This window comes from Spinacia oleracea, chromosome 1, assembly GCF_020520425.1.
Source record: "Spinacia oleracea cultivar Varoflay chromosome 1, BTI_SOV_V1, whole genome shotgun sequence".
NCBI lineage: Eukaryota > Viridiplantae > Streptophyta > Magnoliopsida > Caryophyllales > Amaranthaceae > Spinacia > Spinacia oleracea.
Window position 1 is genome coordinate 980,117 of NC_079487.1, and position 8,884 is coordinate 989,000.

Genomic DNA, 8,884 nt, shown 5'->3' on the forward strand with positions numbered 1-8,884 from the left:
AAAGAAGAATATTTGATTTCGGAACTGCCAATTTCGCAATTAATCCCATAATTCGAAAAAATTCCGAAAAATCAACAAAAATTCCAAAAATTTCGACAATGCAAAAACAATAATAATCATGCTAATTCATGCTTTGAATACATAAGGCTCATGATACCACTGTAGGGGAATACAGTTAAACATAATAACATGTGCAGAACAATCCCCAAAGCCAGGAAACATGTATAAAGCACAGATTAAGAAAACTTACATTCGAAGCGTGTTTTCCACAATAATCTGTTAACGAACACGAACAAAGAACTCCACTTGTCGTTCCTCTACTTGGTTCACCGACACAATCAGATTCGTCTTGATAATCGTAGCAAGGCCGGCTAGCAAGCCGTGCGATCCAAGCAACGGACACACGCCCGCGTGCCCAGCGACACACTGCAGGCCGAAGCCCACAGCGCGCGCGCCGAGCAGCTGGGCCGTGGGCCTTGCTCGCTCGTCGCTGATGTTTCGCTATTGCTTGCTGCTGCGTGCTCGCGCCCAATGGGCTTGCCTCGCTTGCCTTGGCTCGCGAGCTTGCTGGCTCGTTGGGCCTTGCACGCTTACGTGCTTGGCTCGACGGGCCGGCAACTCCGATGCCCTTCGTATTCGCGATTTAATATATTTCCGATATATTATTTATCGTTTCGTATACGACGAATCACCGGCGTACGATACGATTTATTCGTGTCGCCCAGCTTACGAATATTCACGATACGATATACGATTCCGACAAAGGTCGTATCGTATAATACGTTTCCAACTAATTCCCGAAAAGCTATTAAATGAATTTCCGATTCATTTAATCCGGTGATCTGTTACGTGTCATTGGTGTGACCTTGTAGGTTCAGTCAAGAGTAAGTTGTGAGTTCAATATCCATTAGAACTCACTGATCGGAAGCATTGCTCCAGCTAGATGTTCCGATCACTTGATCTCATTGAATTAATTGTTCGCAATTAATCTGAACCTTGGTATTAGACTTAATGCACCTTGGGTGAAGGACATATTTCCTTCAGGGCGTTCCTCTGGAACATCCATGACATCTAACCGGGAAGAAGTTCCCTGTACTTAGAGTGTACCCTGTAAAGACTCCCAAAATACTCTATGTCCAACAGATTGTTACCCCGGACTGCAGCATGGTCCCTCTCAGCAAATTTTGCAACCGCTATGGCAATGTGGGTGACCAGACCCCCTAAAGCAATATCGGTCAAGTAGCGGTGGGTGGCAGTAGTAAGCAACTGAGTGGCCAAATGATGGGCCAAATTCATCCTATAACCATCATTACCATCCAACAAGTACCCCCAAGCAACTCCAGCTTTGTGCTCCTCACATTCTCCTTTTGGTCCCTCCCAAAGATAGTAAAAGCCATAAACCGGAACCAAACAAAAGGGAAGGGGTGTTGCACGTTAGAGGCATGCAAATGTTGCATGCTATTGGAATTGAATTCCCCAGTCAACTTCCCCCCACACAGTACTATTGAGATGCCCCTCCCCGGAGAACCTATTGTGCTCAACAGACAAACCAAATATTGCACCAAAATCTTTAATCGGCATATCAAAACTTGTATTCAACAATCGAAAAGACACTCTAGTGACATCCGTGTATCCATTCTTTTTGACATTAAAGGAGCTCAGAAATTCAAGAGTAAGATCTCTAAATGTCAACCTAACCATAGAAAACATATGCTTCATGCCCACCTCATGAAATAATTTCTTAACATCCCTCTCAATACCCATATCATTCAAAGTTTTTTGACATATAAATCGAGTAGGGACTCCCTTCCGAAGCTTGAGGTGTGCAAGGCGAGTTTGTTGCTCCTCACTAACAAGGACCATGTTCGGGAAAGCCGGACCGGGTGCGAACTGAGGTGGTGGTGGTGGTAGACGGCTTGTGGAAGCCTCTTCTAGCCTCCTAGATGCTCCCGTGCAAGTCCTCTTTGGCCTAGAACCCATGGTTGAAGAGTTTTGAGTATTTGTGGTTTTTGGTGGAAATTGGGTTTTTTGTGGGGAGTGAGTAAGGGTGAAAATTGTTTGGTGGAGGTTGAAGAGGATGTTATGAGGATGAATTTGGTATGTGGATTGGTGAATTTGGGTGAGAGATGAGGGAGATACGGAGGTTTGAAGTTCTTAGGGTTTGGGGTTTAATGGAGTATGTGGGAGGATGAAGAAGATGAGTGAGAGGAAAAGTGAAAAGGATAGGGAAGAATCCCGTGTTTTAATCGGCCAAATTTCCTCTCGCCCGCCGGGCCAGCGTCCGCCCGATGGGCCTGCAGCTCGTGGGCTGCCCGACGGGCACAAGTCTGTCCGTCGGGCGAAGGGCGACATCAGGTACCTTTCCGCACGCGCCCGGTCGGGCGCCTCTCGCCCGACGCCTACCGGGCGGATGACGATATTGCTTTATGTCCGTATTAAATCGCCCGTCGGGCGCCTGGCTGCCCGTCGGGCGAAAAGAGACAATTTCCTTCCTTTCCGCACGCGCCCGGTCGGGCGGCCTTCGCCCGGTGCCCACCGGGAGAATTGCGAACTTGCTCCTTACGATATTCTCTAACATTTCGCGCTCGGGAGCTAACACCTACACACCATCAAACACCCAAAACACTAAAAATAACATCTCCCTCACCTCTCTAATGTAAAGTATAAACTATGAAACACACAAGATTTAAACTATACTATCGAAAACAATAAAATACGGGTTGCCTCCCGCAAAGCGCTGGTTTATTACTAGGTCCAGCTCGACCTCGTTACCTCGAATATGCAGTTTATGAGGCGCAGGGATTGAGGCAATGGACCTCAACTACTCCTACAGTAGCCCCATCATGGTACAACTTCAGACGTTGCCCGTTGACTTTGAATCGCTCACCATTATCGTTCTCTACTTCTACTGACCCAAACTTGCTTACCATAGTCACGGTGAACGGTCCAGACCACCTAGACTTAAGTTTTCCAGGGAACAACTTAAGCCTAGAGTTGAATAGTAGAACCTTGTCGCCCACTGCGAACTCTCTATGCAGAATGTGATTGTCGTGCCACCGCTTAGTCTTTTCCTTATAAATCCGGGCACTATCATAAGCTTGTAGTCGGAATTCATCGAGCTCACCCAATTGAAGTAACCGCTTCTCACCGGCTAACTTTGCATCCATGTTGAGCTGTTTGATTGCCCAATAAGCCTTGTACTCCATTTCTACTAGTAAGTGACACGCCTTGCCATACACCAACCGATACGGGGAGGTACCAATGGGTGTCTTAAAGGCGGTTTTGTATGCCCATAGAGTATCATCTAGCTTATCGCTCCAATCCTTCCTAGACTAAACCACCACTTTCTCAATGATAGATTTTATCTGTCGATTGGAGACCTCAACTTGCCCACTCATTTGAGGGTGGTAGGCTAGCCCAGTGCGGTGATAAACTCCATAGTTGCGCAGGAGCGCATCCAGATGCTTCTCATGGAAGTGCGACCCTCCATCACTAATCAAATCTCGCAGAACCCCGAATCTAGGAAAAATGAACAGAGAAATGACCGTCTTAGCATCATTAGTAGGTGAGGCAATGGCTTCCACCCACTTCAATACATAATCTACAGCAACAAGGATATACAGATTACCCTTGGACGATGGGAATGGTCCCATGTAGTCAATTCCTCACACGTCGAAAACCTCAACCTTAAGAATTCCGTTCTGTGGCATCTCATACCTCCTCGAAATAGTGTCGGCCCTCTGGCACGCATCACAAGCCATAATGAAAGCCTGTGCATCCTTGAACATAGTAGGCCAGTAAAAACCACACTGTGACAACTTAGCATTAGTCTTTGACGGTCCATGGTGACCACCATAAGGCGAAGAATGACACCTACTGATAATACCTTAAACTTCCCATTCCGGGACACAACGCTTGTACAACCCTTCAGCAGTCTCACGAAACAAATAAGGGTCATCCCAAAAGTAGAACCGAACATCATGTAGAAACTTCTTCTTCTGTTGATATGTAAGATCGGCCGGAAGAATACCCCCTACAATGTAGTTAGAAAAATCTGCGAACCATGGTGACTGACTAGCAAGTGCAAGTAAGTGATCATCCGGAAATGAATCATCGATCAGTGTAGACACTTTACCATCATCATACCTCAATCTAGACAGGTGATCTGCGACCACATTCTCAGCCCCTTTCTTATCGCGAATCTCCAGATCAAACTCCTGTAGCAGTAGTATCCATCGAATAAGCCTGGGCTTGGCTTCTTTCTTTGAGAGCAGATACTTCAGAGCTGCATGGTCAGTGTAGACTATCACCTTGGACCCAATCAGATAAGTGCGAAATTTATCCAAGGCATAGACTATGGCTAGAAGCTCCTTCTCAATAGTAGCATAATTAACCTGAGCCTCGTCTAAGGTCTTACTTGCATAGTAGATGGCATGAAAAACCTTTTCCTTTCTTTGACCCAAAACTGCCCCAACTGCATAATCACTTGCATCACACATTATCTCGAACGGAAGATCCCATTCGGGAGAACGAATGATGGGAGCCGAAATCAGTGCCTGTTTAATCCTGTCAAAAGCCTCAAGACAAGAATCAGTAAACACAAACGGGGCATCCTTGAGGAGGAGTTGGGTCAGTGGTTTAACAATTTTAGAAAAGTCCTTGATAAAGCGGCGATAAAACCCCGCATGACCAAGAAAACTTCTAACACCCTTCACATTAACTGGAGGGGGCAATTGTTCAATCACTTGGACCTTAGCTCGATCCACCTGAATGCCCTTATCAGATATTAAATGCCCCAAGACCACCCCTTCACTAACCATGAAATGACACTTTTCCCAGTTCAGGACTAGATTGCACTCTTCACATCTTTTCAACACTTTAGTCAGATTTAGCAAACAAGAATCAAAAGAAGTACCATAGACACTAAAATCATCCATAAATACTTCCATGATAGACTCAATAAACTCATAAAAGATGCTCATCATGCAACGTTGGAAAGTAGCAGGTGCATTACACAGACCAAAGGGCATCCTACGATATGCAAAGGTACCGTAGGGACAGGTGAAGGTGGTCTTTTCCTGGTCGTCCGGATGTATGGGAATTTGAAAGACACCAGAATAACCATCCAGATAACAGAAAAACTTGTGACAGTCTGTAAGCCGTGGGATAGGTGGCGGTAAGCCGTAGGCTAGACTTTCTAACATTTGATCAATAAAGGGAAGGGGGAAATGGTCCTTTTTAGTAGCAACATTCAGACGCCTATAATCAATGCACATGCGCCAACCTGTGACTACCCTAGTTGGTATCAACTCATTTTTCTCATTTCTAACCACAGTTGTCCCCCCTTTCTTAGGCACTACCTGAACAGGACTCACCCACTTAGAATCAGACACAGCATAGACAATACCCGCATCAAGCAACTTCATAACTTCAGCTTTTACAACATCTTGCATGACAGGGTTCAAACGACGCTGGGGTTGAATGCATGGTTTATGATTTCATTTAGATGTATCCTATGCATGCAAAAGTCAGGGTTAATACCCTTTAAATCATCAATACTGTACCCAATGGCCTTTTTGTGCTTTTTCAACACAGTAAGAAGTTGGGACAACTGGTCTGTATCAAGTGCAGTACTGACGATTACAGGGAAAAGTTGTTCATCATTCAAAAACGCATATTCAAGGTTAGCAGGAAGAGGCTTAAGTTCGGGTTTCTTTACCTCTTTAACAGGACAAACCGGCCGAACTAACCTCTTCAATTTGGTGCTCGTTGGTTCAGACCCTTCACCATCAAGAGCCAACTCTAGAGCATCCACTTCAGCATTCCAGGAACTGCTATCACCTGCAGAAGATTCACAACAAAGCACTGCCTCCAAAGGGTCTCTTTCGAGAACTTAGGAGACGTTATCACGCATAATAAAATCAACCACATCAATTCGATAGCATTGTTCTTCCTCTAGCATGGGACTCTTTAAGGCACTATTCAGATTAAAAGTCACCTTATCATCCCCAACAGACAAAGTCAATTTCCCACTTTTAACATCAATGACTGCCCCTGCCGTGTGAAGAAAGGGTCTACCTAAGATAAAGAGAATTTGAGAATCCTCTTGCATGTCTAGTACCACAAAGTCTATAGGTATATAGAATTTACCTACTCTAACTGGGACGTCCTCTAAAACACCTAAGGGGTATTTGACAGAACGGTCGGCCATTTGCAGAGTGATATTAGTAACCTTAAGCTCACCCATATTCAGTTTAGTACAGACAGACAAAGGAATAGCAGACACGCTAGCACCTAAATCACATAAAGCTTTATCAATAAACACAGTGCCAATGTTACATGGGATGAAAAAATTCCCGGGGTCTTTAAGTTTAGCTGGAGACTTATTTTGCAAATAGGCACTACATTTCTCAGTAAAAGCTACAGTCTCTACCTCACAAAAAGCACGTTTCCTGGTCAAAATATCTTTCATGAATTTAGCATATGCAAGAACCTGTAAAATCAATTCAGTAAAAGGAACCGTTACCTGGAAATTTTTGACCACTTCCAAGAACCTGCCAAACTGCTTGTCTAGCTTATTCTTGAGTTGCCGGTTTGGGAAGGGGAGTACAATAGGTGGTACTTGAATATCTGTCCCCTTCTTAACCTCAGTTGTAGCCTCATTCTCACTGACTACCGTTTCAGCTTCCTTACCATCCATGACTATCTCTAGGACTTCCTCACTAACCAGACCACTAGCAGACACCCCAGAATCAACCTCAACGGGCATAGAAGGATCATCATAACCCCTACCACTCCTTAATGTAATAGCATTTGCAGTTTCCCTATTTACAGGCTGTGAAAGGAGTTGGCTAGGGGACCGCCCTACAATAGTAGTAGCCAACTGTGTATCAATGATCTTGTTGTGAGCAGTAAGAGCATCGATTTTCGCATCCTTTTCACTTAGAGATTTTTGCATTTGTAGCATCATATTTCTCATCTCTACTAGCATAGGGTCAGGCTGTGTGGCTTGAGGTTGTGGTGGTGGAGATGATGTGTATTGTCTAGGGAACCCAGGTGGTCCACTAGACTATTGGTTGTAGTTGTTCCGTGGTTGGTAGGATTGTTGTTGTGGGGGTTGGTATGGTGGTGGTGGTGGATGTTGGACTTGGTGAGGGTTCTGGATATTGTTGCTCCTGTAGGATAGTAGAGGGTTGTTTTTGTAGCCCTCATTGTAAGAGTTGGAGAATGGGTTATTTTGTTTGTAGGATTGGAATGTGTTACATTGTTCAATAGAGCTCCTACATTCCTGTGCATAATGACCAAACATTCCACAACTTTCACAAACACTGGCAGGTTGGGAACTCATTGCAGCTACACTAACAGGTTGGGCAGATTGATTGCTGCTTGCATATTATCAAACTTATAATGTAAAGCAGTCAATTGGGCAGTTAATTGTTCTATAGAATTCAAATCATGCTTACCACCCTTGTTAGATAGACCTCTAGGATTCTCATACTGGGCGTTATGAATGGCTATCTCCTCAATCACCTCCATAGCTCTAGGCACCTCAAGTTGCATGAATCTCCCACTGGCAACTGAATCCAAAAGACACCTAGACTCATTACCCAGACCATTATAAAACTGCTGAATCAAGAACCAATCATACAAACCAAGGTGCGGGCACTCTCTCTGCAAGTCCTTGAATCTCTCCCAGACCTCGAACAAACTCTCGTCTGCTTGTTGAGAAATAGAAATTATCTGACCCCTCAGACGAGCCGTTTTCTCAGGTGGAAAATATTTAACATAGAATGCAAGGGCCAAGGACTCCCAATTAGTGATTTTCATAGCCGCCCGATTCAACCCATTAATCCACAACTTAGCTTTCCCACTCAGAGAGAACGGGAAAATTATCTCCATAGTCTGCTCCGGAGTTAATCCCTTTTTCTTGATGGTGGAACAGTATTGGATGAAGGACTGAATGTGAAGATTCGGATCTTCACCTGGTTCCCCACCGTACTGGCGTCTCTCAATCATGTTAATCATTGCAGGCTCAATCTTGAAGGTCTCAGCTGCAATAGAAGGCATGATTGCTTTTGGTAGCACAGACAAACTTGGCTTAGAATAGTCTGTAAGCCGTGGGGTAGGTGGCGATAGTGGAGTTTCGTCACCCATTTCTATCTCTGAAACTGAATTTGTATCTGAAGGAAAAAGATCGCCAATATTATAATGATCAGAATCAGAGTAATTCCCACACTGTGCAATGAAAGTTCTTCGTCTACGAAAGGTTCTTTCGGGCTCAGGATCGAATGGAGTAAGATTACTAGTACCTACGGTCCTGGGCATAGACAAAGAAACTACAAAAATAATGTGAGATCCGGTCTCAAGGAACGTGGGTTCCTTGAGTAGTAACAAACAATAATCTAGGATAAACAATCAACAACAGAAAATAAAACCGTCTCCCCGGCAACGGCGCCAAAATTTGACAGGCTAAAGTCGTATCACCTAATCAAAAATAACCTAAGTCCACTAGCTAGGTAGCAAGGGAAGTCAGGATCGAATCTACAGGAAAACAGGCGTTCTATCTACTATTAATCAATTAATCTAGACTATTGGGAACAAGAGTTTGGTTGATGATTTGCTAAGACTACGGCGATAATCAAACAATTAAGAATCAAGGTATTAAAGAATCTAGGGCATAGGTTCACCAACAAATAACAATCAAGGACAATAAACAATCACGATAATCAACAAAGTAATTAATTAGACTAGCATGCTCTCTCGAATTGATACTAATCATAGACTTAGAATTAACGGGCTCTCGCTACGTATTAACTCTAATTCCACCTATTGACACAAGCCTAAACATCAAATTGCATCTCTCGAATCTTAACTTGATATTGAA

At 44.1% G+C, this 8,884-nt stretch overlaps 1 pseudogene; it reads left to right on the forward strand.

The window, feature by feature from the left end:
* Positions 1-7,648: 7,648 nt before the first annotated feature.
* Positions 7,649-7,748, forward strand: LOC130466601 (uncharacterized; annotated as a pseudogene).
* The last annotated feature ends 1,136 nt before the right edge of the window (positions 7,749-8,884 follow it).